We start from the raw sequence: 15350 nt of genomic DNA, 5'->3' as shown, positions 1-15350 counted from the left end.
TAAAAAAAGTTTTTGTATAGCATCATGTCAGTGTTCTTTAAGAGGTTAAAACCTTGTTCTTCACCTGTTTTCAGTCCAGGATTTTGTGGGCGGTCCTTAAAGGGTGGCTCGATGACACGCTGAGGCCACCCTGAGCATACCCCTGCACCCCTAGCAGAGAGATAGAGATTGATTCATCTCAGTCAGAGTGTTTCAAAGTTAGTCATGTCATTGTCTGAACTCATCTGACACTTTTCAGTCGCTTCAGTTGCAAGTTGTCTTCAGTGCATTCAGCGGACACACCCCTACAGTCCTGGAGCTGAGCTGCTCATTTTTACCTGATTTTAACACCTTATTTAATAAACTTTTAAATATTTTTAATCATTACAATTTGGCTGGGTGGTTACTAACACTTTCCTTTTTGGTCTGACAAACTCAGAACACACATTTATTCTTACTTTACACTTTAATGGCATTATAACCGAGCATCCTGGGTTTGCCTAACTGTAAACAAACAACCATTCATGCTCACATGAAGGAAGACGTGGAAAGCAGCCAGTGTACACACCACGTTCTTGCTGTGTAGAGACTGTACTATCATGCCCACTGTAACACACCACGCAAAATGAAACCCCTTCCTCTCCCCTCCCAAACAAAGAAGAGTCAAATTGTCCCTCCCAGCTCCCTTACAGTGAAGATGGTGGCAAAGATAATAAAAGAGGGAATTTAATAACCTTCCACTGTGCCCAGCTTCAGTAGATCATTAAATATCGATTATGGAATTAATCTGCAGATGCTCCAGTTCAAGATGAGACCAAACTTTTCTATAGATGTCAGTTTTCGAGCGGTGACAAAGTCCACACAATGTGGCCTGTAACAGAACCAGGTAAGCTTTGATTTTAGCCCAACTGTCACTCCACCACTTGTCCCTCGTTGAGAAAGACTCCTAACATTGATTGTGCTTGTGTGATTGTGTGATTGTGATTGGCTTGTGTTATGAGCAGCGAGGAGTCAGCAGTCAATGGCGGTATAAAATAAAGCTGTAAAAAACAGGTTTTTAGTCCAGAAGGATCCAGACAGGTACACATACTGAAACACACATACACATTTTATGCCTGGCTGAGATAATGAAGTAAAAGAGACAGGGTGTCCTTGCATATAACTCCCTGAACAAAAAGGGATTTGTAGCATTTTAAAAAGGAATGGACAAAGAGGAGGGAAAGCTCAGTGGGTAGCAGGGAGAAGGAGAGAAAAGATCCAGGTTACACACTGTTATCTGTCCAAACACACTTGGACACACACTACCATTCAAGCAATGGTGATGGTGCCCATTGTTTGCTGAAGGTGAGGTACTCCGGTGACATTATGACAGTAGCTCTTGTGTGCCAGTACTGAGATAGGTACTTTATAATGGAATGGCAAAGCAGTGGCAGCCTGTGGTTTCGCCGGGACTGTCAGAAAACTCTGTCGGCATGCACTGGAAAGGGTGACACTGGGAGATGTGACATTTAACTGGCCGTCGCCCTGCTGGTGCCTCCTTTGAGCTGGAAGAGGAGATAATGACATGGCTCAGACTCCTAGTTGAAGAGGTGCACTGTGTGCCCAATGTTGCACATGACCTTTCACATTTATGTCACAACATTTGTCACTCTCATTTATCACTAGCTCACCTTGATGAATTTCCCCTGCTCTCCTGTGAGCACAGTCCTTCGTCTCCTTGCTGAAGCTAAGGATCAATATTGAAATGTCAGCCTCCGCATTGTTGTCTGCATGTGTGCGCGCGCACTTTAGTGTCTATTATGATGCAGGCTACACAAGATGAGTGGAATTTTAATCGGTTCATAATTAAACAAAGAATACCATATCAAAGGCAGATAAGGGGATCCAGTAGAGAGAACTTGAAAACATATTTTTCCTCCTCCTTCTCCTGAGTTGTCCTTGTATGTGGTAAATCTGTAGCCACATCTAGAAATTCAATGACTGCTACTTAAGTACTAATTGTAATACATGCTGGTTATATCAGCTAACTGACAGGGATCATTTAATGAGATAATTAGTGGCCTGATTCATTTAAATCAGACTTGATGACAACATAACATGGCTGTTTAAACGGGCAACCTTTTAAAATGAAAGTGTATATACTGTTTTTCTTGCTTCTATATTCCCTGCGATCTATATAATCAAAGTGAAATAAATTGTGATATTAAACATGAGACGTCCAATGTAAAAGGTACCAAAATAATATTCATCTGTGGCCCAAAATCGTTGTTGTTAAAGCTACAATGCTCCCATTTCCCCCCTCAATTTAACATTGCTCTAACAGGTAAACATTAAATCCTATGAAAGCATTTTGCACCGCTAGAGATCTGGAAAACAGGAACAGGAAGATATTGTTGGCTACATCATTTGTTTTTGCTGTAAAGCGTGCATGTGGTAAATGATGCCCTGCGCCCTCTCAGTCATCAGTTGGAGCCTACTCAGATCAGAGTGCCAAAAGATGAGTAGCTGATTCTCCGTGTGAGATGTGTGCTCCCTTTGCAGGCAGCGAGAGGAGGTGGCAGGGTGGTGGTGTTGGATGTTGGGAGGGTTATACACAAAATAACAGAAAACAAGGTTTGGTTGTTGAGGTGGAGAAGGAGCTTTGTGAGCCATGGGGTGGCTCTGAATCAGATTCAAGCCGCGCTATCAGAGAAGTCAAGCAGCTCATTATTACATGAAGTGCATATTAAAGGGGGATTATAGACGTGAAAGTGGGCTCAAATGCTAATCCTCTTCAACAGGTGCAGGAGTGTTGATTACAGAATTGCTAGTGTGTTTCCTCATTGCTGCTGCAGATAAGAGAAAAAAAATGTTTATGTTCTTTTTATTTAAATACTCAGGTTCTGATCATAATGTGTGTTTTCACGTTAGGTTTGCCAAACCAGTTTCTGACAACAGCCTGTGAAAATGCAGAAATAAAATGGACTGCTGTTGTATTATAAAACAGGACATGTCTGCATTTATTGTTTGTTTTGTTTTTTTCCCCATGAAAATATTAACAGAGCGAATGCTGAGTCAGCTATAACTCGAAATGGACGAGCCCCCAAATATGTTACGGACCTCAAGAGCTCGCAAGGCCCGAAACATATTTAAAGAAAACATAAAGACAAAAGTTGTCATTAAACCAATAATAATTTTTATTAATTCAAAAACAAACGAAATAATTTCCCAAGAAAACAACAAAACTAAAGGGTTGGAGGTTCCTGGCCAAAACAAACAAAACGAGAGAGAGAACACTGAGCCAGCCAACGGCCGTCGCACCCAGCATTCACTCCCAAACTAAGCCTGCCTAAAACCCACTACCTAAATGAAAAGAAAAGAACGAAAACAGGACTACCAAGGAACCCCCGAACCAAAACTAAAATAACAAAACCCAAACGGCTCCTGGCATCCAGAGCCTCACCTTCACACCGGATCACCTGCAGGGAAAATAGAGAGAGAGACAAGAGAGAGACACCTCTTTAAGTAAGCTCAGGCTGATGAGACAATGATTCTCACCTGGGGTCTCCTCTGTGCACAGAGAGAGAGAGAGAGAGAGGGAGAGAGAGAGAGAGAGGGAGAGGGAGAAAAAGGGGTGGGGAGAAACAAACAGTCCTACTTCCTGGCCACACGTAACAGTAACACATTCTCATGAGGAATATATATTCTCTCCGTAAAGGTTACATATGGATTGTGTTGAGGTGATTATGGCAGACCACTGGTGGAAAAAGGGGAAACCTTTCCAACAAGAAGGGAGCTCAAGCGCAACAAGGGCAATCCTCTCCACTCTCTGGTCGTCATGGTAACCTATTAGACAATGGGAGGGAGTTAGAGCGGAGGGATGCACACTTTTCAGCCTCATTGGCCTTTTTGTTCAATTATATGGTATATGCTTCACATTTATATCTGGGAACATATTTTGAACGCATGCTGTACAATGATCCGTGAATAGATTGTGTGTTTTAATATCTGCGCTACATTAACTCACATGCACAAACTATAGATTTCAACTAAGCCGACCAGCTGGTGTCTGCCTTTAGGGACAGGCATGTAAATAAGACTTGTATGTCTCAGACAAGCTGTTTGTACATTACCAATGCTGCCATTTTCGGCAGCAGAGCACAGGAGGACAAATATTGCAAAAGCTGCCAGATGGTGGCCTAACTGATGCATTCACGCCATAGGGCATGCACTGGCACAGTGCAGTGGTACTTTGTCAGGGAGGGTGTTAAATACATGGGAAACTGGTGGGGACAATTATGCTACGGGGTGCTAATGACTTATTAGCTGTGCAATGCACCAGAGTTTGAATCCTCCATGCAAGTGCAAAGAGAAACTGCACAAATCATAAAAAATACATCACTCTATTTAAGTGTCACTAATCCTTTATCGAGTACCAGTAACCGACCTGACCTGACTCGCGTCTCCTGTGTAGCTGTATCAGCCGAGGCTCAGGTGATGTGTGCGAGGTAAACATACACGAGTCCACCAGCACTGACACAACAGATTCAGCCTAATCTATGGGATCACAATGGGAATTTATAGAACTCCCTCTCAACTCTGCCTGCTAACGTTATCTCACTTTGGACAGCTGGCTAACGGCAGTGTGGTTGCCATGGAAACGTGCTCAATTTCTGACAGAGAGGAATAAGACACAGAACAGTTTTATCATAGGAACTCGCAGAGATATAAAGGAAACAATTGTAGGGAGGGGGGGTGTCTGGTACTTGTATGAAGGGCAGCTTTCTTCTTACAATACTAACAACTGCCACTTGTGTTTGAAGATGCAGAACCTTGGGCAGATTTTTTTTTACTGCCAGGAATGTCTAACAGCTGTAAACTACGCGTGACCTCTGCGAAACAAATGCATTTTGAGCGGCGTAACTGTTCTACACTGTGTGTTTTTACCATGGACTAATTGCTTCACCGTTTGTTTTGCCCCGGTACACTCAGAAGTCTGCGCCTAAAAAACGGCCACAAGGCACGCCGCCCGGTTATTAGAAATAAAAATATACAAAAAAATGTTTTTTACAACCAAGAAATTAGGGCTCGCACAGATGGTTCATATTTCCTCTTGCCTTTGAACTCCCATTAAACATTCCCTCCTCCTCCTCCTTCTTCTTCTTCTTCCCTTTCTTCCTCTTTCTGAATGGCAGCCATTTGCAAAATAACAAAATAATATATAGTTTGGTTAAAATTGCCTCAGGACACTCAAGGCCTCGTTATCCAATCTTGTGTTGTTAAAATATCTGAAGGAAACACATGAGGCATATTGTCACAGTATGCCTATGAATTATACTGTCAGTATATTGTCAAATCAGGATGTTATTTAGATTGTCTGTCAGGGGAGTGACCTTGCTGGTTATTTTTGCCAATTTTCACTTCACTCCAGCAGATAATACATTTTTCTAAGCTGCCATGTTACATACTCGTGTTGTTAATAAAGACACACTGCTGTGACAGCAACATTTACAACAGATCTGTTACAAGGTTTAACCTGAGCCCGGTCACGGTACACCGTTTTCCTCTCTTGTATTCTTAATACGATGTGGGAGTAATGGGAACGTGGTGATAGATTGGAGCAGTAGCACCAAGCGTGGCAGTTGTGTCCACACCAAACATGAAGGCTGCTCCTACTGACTGTGAAAACTGAGACAGTGTGCAAGTCTGTCATCCGCTGTAAGATGTTGATTAGTTGCTGATCTCTCCTGGAGCAGAGCCATTAGTGATTAAAATTCATAGGAGGAAGAGCCTTTAATCATGACAGAATTTTAATGTTCAAAGGTCCTATAGGGTCACAATATGCACCTATGCACTATTATACGACAGCTCTACAATAGCTGTTCAGTTTTTGTTGAAAATACACATGTTGTGTTGCTGTATTACATTATGCAGAGAGGTGTTTGTGTTATGTGCCTACCCACCATGATGTAAATTGGGTGAACAAAATATTAAAAACACCTGTCATGTCTAATGTCAGGCATTAACTACATTAAGGGCGCCGTTGTGGTGCAGTGGTTAGCGCTGTTCTTGTTGTTCTGCGTGGGTTCTCTCCAGGTACGCCTCCCACAGTCCAAAGACATGAAATTAATAGGTTAACTGGTGACCCGTAGGTGTGAATGTGAGCGTAAATGCTCGTTTGTCTCTATGTGTCAGCCCTGTGATGAAAAAGCGACTTGTCCAGGGTGTACACCGCAAGGATAAGTGGTTATAGGAAATTATAATCTCACCCTGAATCCAAAGAGAGATCATAGGTGTAATGCAGAAATGGCAAACATTTGATGGTTCCAGCTTTGCGGATGTGAGAATCTACTGCTTTTCTTGGTTTTACATGACAGTAAATTCACTATATTTGAGTTTTTTTAGATAGTTGGTCAGACAGAACAAGACATTTAATGATTTGTACTTGTGTTCTTGGATATTGTGATGGGTATTTTTAACCGTTTTCTGATTAAGGCCAAACACTTAATCAAGAAAGTAATCAGCAGATTAATTGATCATGAAAACAATCATTGGTTGCTGCCCTAAAGGAGTCGGTGCAGCCGAGTATGAGAACTTCAAGCTTCAGTCTGAGAATCAAGCTTTTAAACAGCAGTTGTAGAGTGTTCTTAATTCTTAAACATCAGCCTTGCAACATTAAACCAATTATCCACATAAACAATCATTTACAACATTGTGATTTCTATATTAACAGCTATAAACCTGTTGATTAACCCTAACCACAGCTGGATATTATTGCTCCATCTTGATTTAATGTTAAGTATTAATGTTTCAAAGGATCCATAATAGTATTAATAGTGATAGCTAGTGAAGAAGGAGAAATAATAGAAAGAAGAAAATGATTGGATCACACAGGCTTTCAGTTGAAGTCACACGTAAGCCTCTCCGACTTTACCCAAATGTTCGTGACAGCTGCCTGAGATCTTCCATTATAAACAGCGTGGCGCAGGTGTCTGCCTCCTCTCTGATTCATCCTGGTAATAATCTATCTGACTTGTTGCTATTTCCAGGCTAATTGATGTCTGAAAAGCAAACCCGTCCAGGTCCTAGAATAGATCCTGACTCCCACCCACTCATCTCGCAAGGAATCCAAAGTGGCATTTGTCCAGCGCCGCTGCTCCCCTGTCACCACGGGTACAACATATGACTAAAGTATACTACACTTGAATGAGTCACGAAAGCTGTTTATTCATATCACACACACACACACACACACAGGCATAAGGTACCCCAGTGTGTTAGCAACATGAGAATATCAGCCGACGTTGTGTTACGGTGATTGCACAAAGTAGCTCAACAATTTAGGTTTATTTCCTACAGAAGTACACCAGAGTCAAAACTTTTCCTCACACTGTGAGACTGAATTGCGATTCAACAGGCAATTCAAGAGGGTGCCTGTCTACATGAGGGCTTTCTCTGTGGAAGCAGATGAAAGACTGTTAAAAGGGTAAAGGTGGCCTGGATAACAAGTGGCTCCCCTGACCCTGCCTCCTGGCACTTTGGTCTGTGTTCCTATTATACCCTCACCTGCTAGTCTCCAACTCCAACTCCAACCTGATCCTTTTTCTCGTTTTTCCTCCCCATCTGCACCCCAAGTTACACTCAAATTACAGTCTTGTGGTGCTTAAAAATAGCCAACAACTGTGTGTGTGTGTGCGTGTTTATATGTGAGGAGGGAGTGTGGACGGTCCTTGTTTTTTACGTCAGCCCTGCCATGGCAACCGTGCTGTGCTGGTGAGCGTCTCTCCCCTTCTTCTTCAAACATTTCTTTTCATTAACATCAAAGAAAACTATCCACACCAATACTGCTAATTACATTCTGTTTTTGGTGTGTCATGTGATAATAGAGCGTCCTAACATACAGATTAGGGAAATAAACATGCACATGCATGTTAAATTATATAAATTATTGCTTTTATTATAAGTATAGCAGCCAATATTTGTTCCCCAGTATTTATCTCTCTTTCTTTCTCTACATGTACAATGTGCACAGCGCCTCTATTTAAATAACCATTGTGTGTCAGCTGCTACAGATGGGAGCTAATTGAGGTTGCGTGAAATTGAAATCCAGTATTAAAGGAGACTCTTACAGTGACAAGGCAGAGAGAGGCGAACACGGTGCTTTTAATCACGACAGAATTATGAGGAGCATTACTTTAAAATGGTACCATGTGGGTAGAATGCAATTTTCTGTCAAGTGTTTGGATGCCTATGGATGCAATTCTGCTTCATCGGCCTGGTGAGACACTCAGTGTGTCACTGCACATCTGTCTGTTATTGCCTGTCGGACGTTTGTGTGCCATCAGGGGCGCGCTTACACTTGATTTATCGCACAGTGCACCAAGACAAGCCTACCGGATTCAAGTTCTCATTCTTAAATCTGCCATTTCTGTATATTATACCTGCAATATCTGATTTTTTTAAAATTTTCTTTTTGGCCATGTGGTAGCAGCAAAACATATTGCCTTTTAATATGTCTCTCTTGGTAAGTTTTGGTCTCCACAAACTCCTGAGGGAATAATCGCTCAAAAACTGAAATATTGACGTTAAAAAGCATAAAGCTCTGTAAAGCTGAGAGGAAATGGAGCTTCTTTGATAATTCTCTGTGGGCGAATCACCACAAATGATCCGTATACCCCTTATAGCTGCTTTAAAGTAACTTTTGGTTGTGTTTACTTTTCTTTTACAGCCAGGGACTCACAACTCGCCATGAAAAATCCACTGTGCAGCGGTAAGCTCAAGTCTGTGCACACTGTTCAACTTCAACCCGCTACAAGCTCTGACATTGTGGGGTGATCTAGATTGTGAACTCGGGCCAAACCAAGCCAAGCTTGACCACTTCCCTCTGGCCTGGCTTCAGAGGGGGACCTTGCTGGCCCTCATCTGTCCTCTTCCACGTCAGTAGAGATGTTGAATAATTTTTTTATTTCATCTGGACTCTTGCCTGAGTCCAATTTGGCATGAGAGATACAAAAAGTAGTAGTAACAAAACTTTCAAGGTCATGGGGACCCAGAGAACTCTCTATTATGATAAGGTTGGTTTCTTAGGGCCTCGGGTCATAATATAAATGAAAAAACTGAATAAAAAATACACTCCACAGATTTAATAACATACTTGAAATTCTTAGTTTAGACACTTAATCTCTATAAACAGATATCTGCATATGAATGCAGATTCTGTAGGCAATGGACCAAGATGTGGGTACTGGAAGCATTCTGGTTTCTTTTTGTAGTCTGAGTAGTATTAACCATCGTGTTTGAGCAGGCTTTGGTTGCAACAGTGAGGCAGAACGTATTGGCCAAAACGCAATTTTGGATCTGATCTGCTTTCATATGGAGATATCGATTCATGGAGATTAGCAGAAATGTTCTCGCATAACTGGACTTCAGAGGATGTCTTGGACCAGATATCAGTTTTCTGGATATCTGCTGGCCACACTAGAAGACCAGAAGCATTGTCGAGTGTCCCCAGAGGCTAAATCTACGAGATGGCAACTGTAGGGTTCAATTCATCCACTCTGCAGCTGCCGTTAGCTTCTGTCAATGCCACTCTTTAATTAATTCGGTCATTGGTCTCTAAATCATGCAGAACTTTAGCCTGGATCGCTGGCTTTCTCAGAATATGATAAAAAGATGATAGGGCCATGAACAGAAAATTACACTTGTGTAGGCTCATGCGCCATATGGCAGCAGTGATATCGCCCACCTCAACAAGCCTAATGGACAGCACTTAAACTTAATAATTTACTGCAACAAAAAAGGAGTGTTGTTCACACAGTAATGGAGGGGAGTGCTGTCAAATCCTCTCACCGATGTCTTAATTATTCTCTTGAGACTTGGTGAGCTTGAAAATAAAATCAGTTATTAAAATAATGCTCACAAGGAAGTAGGGATGTAATTAATAAAATATCAGTTCAAAAGAAAACATACACATACATACCACATATACACAAAACAATAAATTGAAATCGACAGATAACCAACTGATAAAACAAAGCCACAATAATTATCTCAGTTCATCTAAACATATGTAAAGCAAAAATAATTCTTTAGTTACTTTGTAAAAACCTTATTTGTAAAAACCAAAACCCCACCTGGCACGATCTCCGTCACGTCAACTTCAAACCACACCAGGAGCATTTCAGAAGCGTTTTGCCAACCATACTTTCTCAGATCTGGTCATTTTCCCTTGATTTATGTGCTTCCAAATATGTAAATATGCCACATAGTTTAATAGTTTCCCTTTTGCCTAAGTTTACAGGGTGTTTTATTTTGAAAATAGACCAGATTCTGTTGGCCTGTTTCTGTGTCGGACTTCTTGCCAGCGCGATCTGCTCTGTGCAGATAGACGTTTGCTGCTTGCAGTGTCATTCAAAAACAGAAAAAAGTTAACAGATGCGTATTCTCGGTAGAGCACACCAGAGAGAGCTGCTTCTGGGATGCTTCTGAAAAAGACTGCGGCACTTCTGGAGGGGTTTGAAACACTGACTACAATGGCTGTGATTTGCTCCGTCAGCCGCATTTTATCTGTCCTGGGTGAAATTTGGGCATTTCACTGACATATGGCTCTATACGCGTACATATTTATAGCACTGGTCTGTGGTTGGGCCCCAGTCAGAGGTCTTTTTATCACTGAGTCACCCTACAATACAGAAAAAAACACCAAATATTCATATTTAAGTATTTAGAACTGCACATTTTTAGCAGTTTTGCTTAAAAAACAAACATGAAGCTAAAAACATGAAGCTGGCAGATGCTGCTCTTTGCTAATGAGAAATAAGATAGAGAGCAAACAGATTGTATATTTTTACCGACTGTTATATCTGAACTCCGAGTCCCTCACACCAGTGTGTCTCAAATCATTTTTCACCTTCGCACACTCTAAACGTCTCTCACATATGCAGTGAAATACTGCAGGGTAGGGCACGGCTGTCATAAAGGAGAGTAGTGCTGCAACACTGTCTGGCTGAGGTGGATAAAACATAGTACAGTGTAGTAATAAAAAGGATTTGATCGGCTTTATTTTAGCTGATCCGATGAAATATGCCCTGATACTGATACTTAGGATCGGTTCAGCACATTTCTACTTGATGTTTCACTGTCACATTGCTTCTATGCCACCTTTGTAATAAAAGATTCAGCCAAAACAAGTAGTACCTGAAAAGGCTGAGCAATGTCAGCATGCAGGGGAGGCTGCTCTGCATGCAAGTGTTTGGTCACAGCATGCGTGTGTTGTCAGTCTTGTGTCATGCTGAGGTAATGTTTTGTGATTCATGACGAATCAAATTCAAGTCACCTTGTCTTCTTTTTTTCAAGGTCTTCGAGAGGACGAGAGAGTCTGTCTAACTCTGTCTCACACTTCGTCCCCTCCAGTCTCAAAGGGACACACACGGGAAGTCGAAAAACAGACCCTGAGGTGCATTAAGTTTGAAGAATTGACAGATGGAATCTAACAGTGAGAACACATAAAAGACAAGCCACAATATACCTATTTGTGTATATATGTGTGTGTATATATGTGTGTGTGTGTCTGTGTGTGTGTGTCTGTGTGTGTGTGTGGGTTACGATCAAAGAAAATCTCGCTGTTCCTCAGGGCAATCCCAAGAAACTCTGTTCACTCAGCAGAGGTTTGAGTGTGAATACATTCCTCAGATTAGACTTGCAGCATTCTTCAGATCCCAGTGAAACTAAAGACACGTTGCACAACACTCCAGATCCTAAATGGAAAAGGAAATAAATCAAGAGCAATAATAAGATAGACACGATAACAAGGACGTTACTAAAGAGTCAAACAGACACCTTCACATGCAACATTTTCAGCAAACGCTGACATAAAAACATAATTCTTGCCTCATTTGAGGACTCATGGTAGAAGCCTCGCGGTTCTGAAATTTCATCATCTCACAGCATCATTTCACAAAGCATTTATGGCGTATATAATGAATAGGATAATATATTTGCAAATCAGAATTCGGTTTATCGCCCTCTCAGCCCTGTAGAGTAATCTCAAAGCGCCCCGCAGGTGATTCAGGACCGACGTGGAGGACTCCAGAGCTCTACCGCGTTCACATAAATGTAGATAATTCAAATATTGTCTCGCCATAAGAGGGAGGAAAACGGTTTATATCACATCTCTGTGACACTTGTCAATGAATGACATGTTGCTGGTCTGCTGGGGGCTATGAGATCTATAGTGCTAATAAATCTCTCGTCCATCTGTCTTCCTGGTGGGGGGGTCTCAGCCATACTGGATTCTTGGGTTTAATTTAGGGTGATTCCCAGAAGACTTAAACTAGCAGTATGTGACGGGCATGTAAGAGGAGTTGACCAAAGGATTGCTTAAAATGTAAATAGAAATAACCTTTGGAGTAATTTTTTTCTTATGTTGAATTGTCATCATGCTCTTTGAACACACTTTAATTGCTTTTTCCTGAACACTGCGTTCCCTGTTCTTTTCCCTGAGCTATGAGAATATAATAGAATACAGTTTGGTTGGTTTCACAAATGATCTTGAAGTTGATGATTCATTCTTGGATATATGATTTTAGGCCGACCACCAAGGACACCATTTTAAAGTGATCCAGGAATAAGCTCAGGGACAAATGTAGAGAGTCAGTGCAGGTGTCTGCATATGAATGCAGAAACCTTTGTAAGTTTTTCTATCTACACTATGGTAGTTCATGCTTTTTTGTGACAGCACATTGATCCCCACAATAACAAATTCCCTTTGGTTTTTGTTTTTCTCTGCTGGGAGTGTGGGACTGGTACGAGTTTAGTTTGTTTCTTTACACTCTACACTTTACTACATATAGCAAGAATAAACCATCTTAAGTCTATGAAACACATTTATACATCTATTTAAAAATACTATAAATGAAAAATTCAAATGTATCACATACCTTAAAATCTGAGTAAATGTAATTTTGAGATTTCTTTTAAAATACATCAAATATGTTGGAAAATAGTTGCTGAAAACACGTGAAAAGACTTTGAACGATATATTACTGAAACGTGGAGTTAGAGGTTCAAACACCAGTTTTCAGTCCAGGATTTTGTGGGCGGTCCTTAAAGGGTGGCTCGATGACACGCTGAGGCCAGTCACTTCAAACGAGTAGGCGTGGCTTCAGTGCATTCAGCGGACATGCCCCTCAGAGTCCTGGAGTTGTTTTTTTTTTTAACCTAATTTTATAAGATTGTTGATATTTTTAATCATTTTTTTTAACCTAATTTTATAAGATTGTTGATATTTTTAATCATTTTTATTTGGTTGGGTGGTTTCAACTGAAATTTTGAAATGCTTTACTTGAGTATCTTCTACACACTACTAGCATTTATGCTGAAAATATTTTACCTATTACTCTGTTACATTCATTTTTTGTTTGTAGTTTCCCATTAATTTGCAAATTATAATTTTAAATTCATCACAAAATATGTTGCATTTACTTAAACTTCACAACCATTTATAATTCAAATAATCTCCACCTCAACCAGACACAATAATAATAATACAGCAATTAGAAAGGGATATTTCCCTGTTACGTGTGGCCAGGAAGTAGGACTGTGTTTGTTTCTCCCCACCCCTTTTCTCCCTCTCTCTCTCTCTCTCTCTCTCTCTCTCTCTGTGCACAGAGGAGACCCCAGGTGAGAATCATTGTCTCATCAGCCTGAGCTTACTTAAAGAGGTGTCTCTCTCTTGTCTCTCTCTCTATTTTCCCTGCAGGTGATCCGGTGTGAAGGTGAGGCTCTGGATGCCAGGAGCCGTTTGGGTTTTGTTATTTTAGTTTTGGTTCGGGGGTTCCTTGGTAGTCCTGTTTTCGGTCTTTTCTTTTCATTTAGGTAGTGGGTTTTAGGCAGGCTTAGTTTGGGAGTGGATGCTGGGTGCGACGGCCGTTGGCTGGCTCAGTGTTCTCTCTCTCGTTTTGTTTGTTTTGGCCAGGAACCTCCAACCCTTTAGTTTTGTTGTTTTCTTGGGGAATTATTTCGTTTGTTTTTGAATTAATAAAAATTATTAGTTTAATGACAACTTTTGTCTTTATGTTTTCTTTAAATATGTTTCGGGCCTTGCGAGCCCTTGAGGTCCGTAACATTCTCCATGAGGAGTACTTACATATACATACTTTGAGTACATTTTTGAATGCAGGAATTTTACTTGTACTAGAACATTTTTTTTTACTTCTATTCAAGCAAAGAATCTGAGTAGTGAGGTCTGCAGCACTGCACCAAGGTGACTTTACCACAGGCAAAAAGAGAAACTCATGGGTTTAACTCATAGTTATTGTGCCAGTTGCACCAGTGAGAATGAACTGGTAACGTAGCATGAAGTAGAAGTACTGTTGCTATGGTTACTTGCAGTTTAACATACCTCGTGTTGAATAGTGGTTAAATTATTGACTGAATTAATGTCTGAGGTTATACACTCTTCAGGAGACATCAGCCATCCAAACAAAACAAATATTACCTGGAGCTGTTGCACAATCGATAAGGATTGCATTACATTTTATTAATTATGTTTAAAGGAGTGATTTAATATTGCATTCCTGTGTACCTGCAGATGACTTTGATGGAATTTAATTTATCAGAAACAGCGATTTAACAGTAATTATACTGGCCTATATTTCATTTACCCAAGGTCTTGTCAGCCATCAGCATTACATGACCTTCTGTGAGTCACTCAGCAAATGTCACTCTAATCAGGTTGCAGATGATTGACAGTCAGAGACACACACAGAGGACGGACACACACTACTAGGTCATCACTCATGTATACGACACAGACCTGTTCATACAGACCGGCAGAGATTAGATACATACAGATGTGGATTATGCACGCCTGATACATATCAATAGGGTAGAGAAGGTCTAGTGAATCAATAGTTATGAATTATTCTGGTTATCTATACAGTTTGCTGTTCCACAGCACACACTTCAGGCTGTTTAGCTGGATTCACCTCCACTCCCTGCAGCTCAAAGTTCTTCTTTTTTATACACGAGGATTGAGCATAACTTTAGAGCCGTGAAAAGGCAACCCGGCACAATCTCTTATCTCTTCTCTGCAGTGTTTTATCAGCCGTTATCAAAGCTGCTTTGTGATAGTTTAGCTACTCATACTGTATGGCTCTACTATCTTTGAAGACACGGAATGAGCTATAATAGATCTAATTAAAGCAAAGTTTTCAGAAGTATTGGATCAAGACTATAATCAAATATTCTGAACCATATTTCCCATCAACACATCTGCATATCTTAGCATTTCATAACTGAAAGTTAAGCGCATGAGCGGCCTCGCTATAGTAGACCAAAAGATCTCGCAATGCCGTTGCATGCAGTGAGGTCAAAGGTCAGCTCATCAGTCA

The 15350-nt window shown here is 40.8% G+C and overlaps 1 long non-coding RNA gene across 1 annotated transcript; it reads left to right on the top strand.

Annotated features, from left to right (window-relative positions):
• The first annotated feature begins 8704 nt into the window (after positions 1 to 8704).
• Positions 8705 to 13982, top strand: LOC109141472 (uncharacterized). Its single transcript, XR_002042762.2, has 3 exons — positions 8705 to 8728; positions 11314 to 11452; positions 13718 to 13982. It is a non-coding gene; the product is annotated as an uncharacterized LOC109141472 (long non-coding RNA).
• Positions 13983 to 15350: the final 1368 nt, after the last annotated feature.

The sequence above is a fragment of the Larimichthys crocea genome, chromosome XXI (assembly GCF_000972845.2).
Source record: "Larimichthys crocea isolate SSNF chromosome XXI, L_crocea_2.0, whole genome shotgun sequence".
Taxonomy (NCBI): domain Eukaryota; kingdom Metazoa; phylum Chordata; class Actinopteri; family Sciaenidae; genus Larimichthys; species Larimichthys crocea.
The sequence above is the reverse complement of the archived record's forward strand: the minus strand, read 5'-3'. Positions and strand labels throughout refer to the sequence as shown.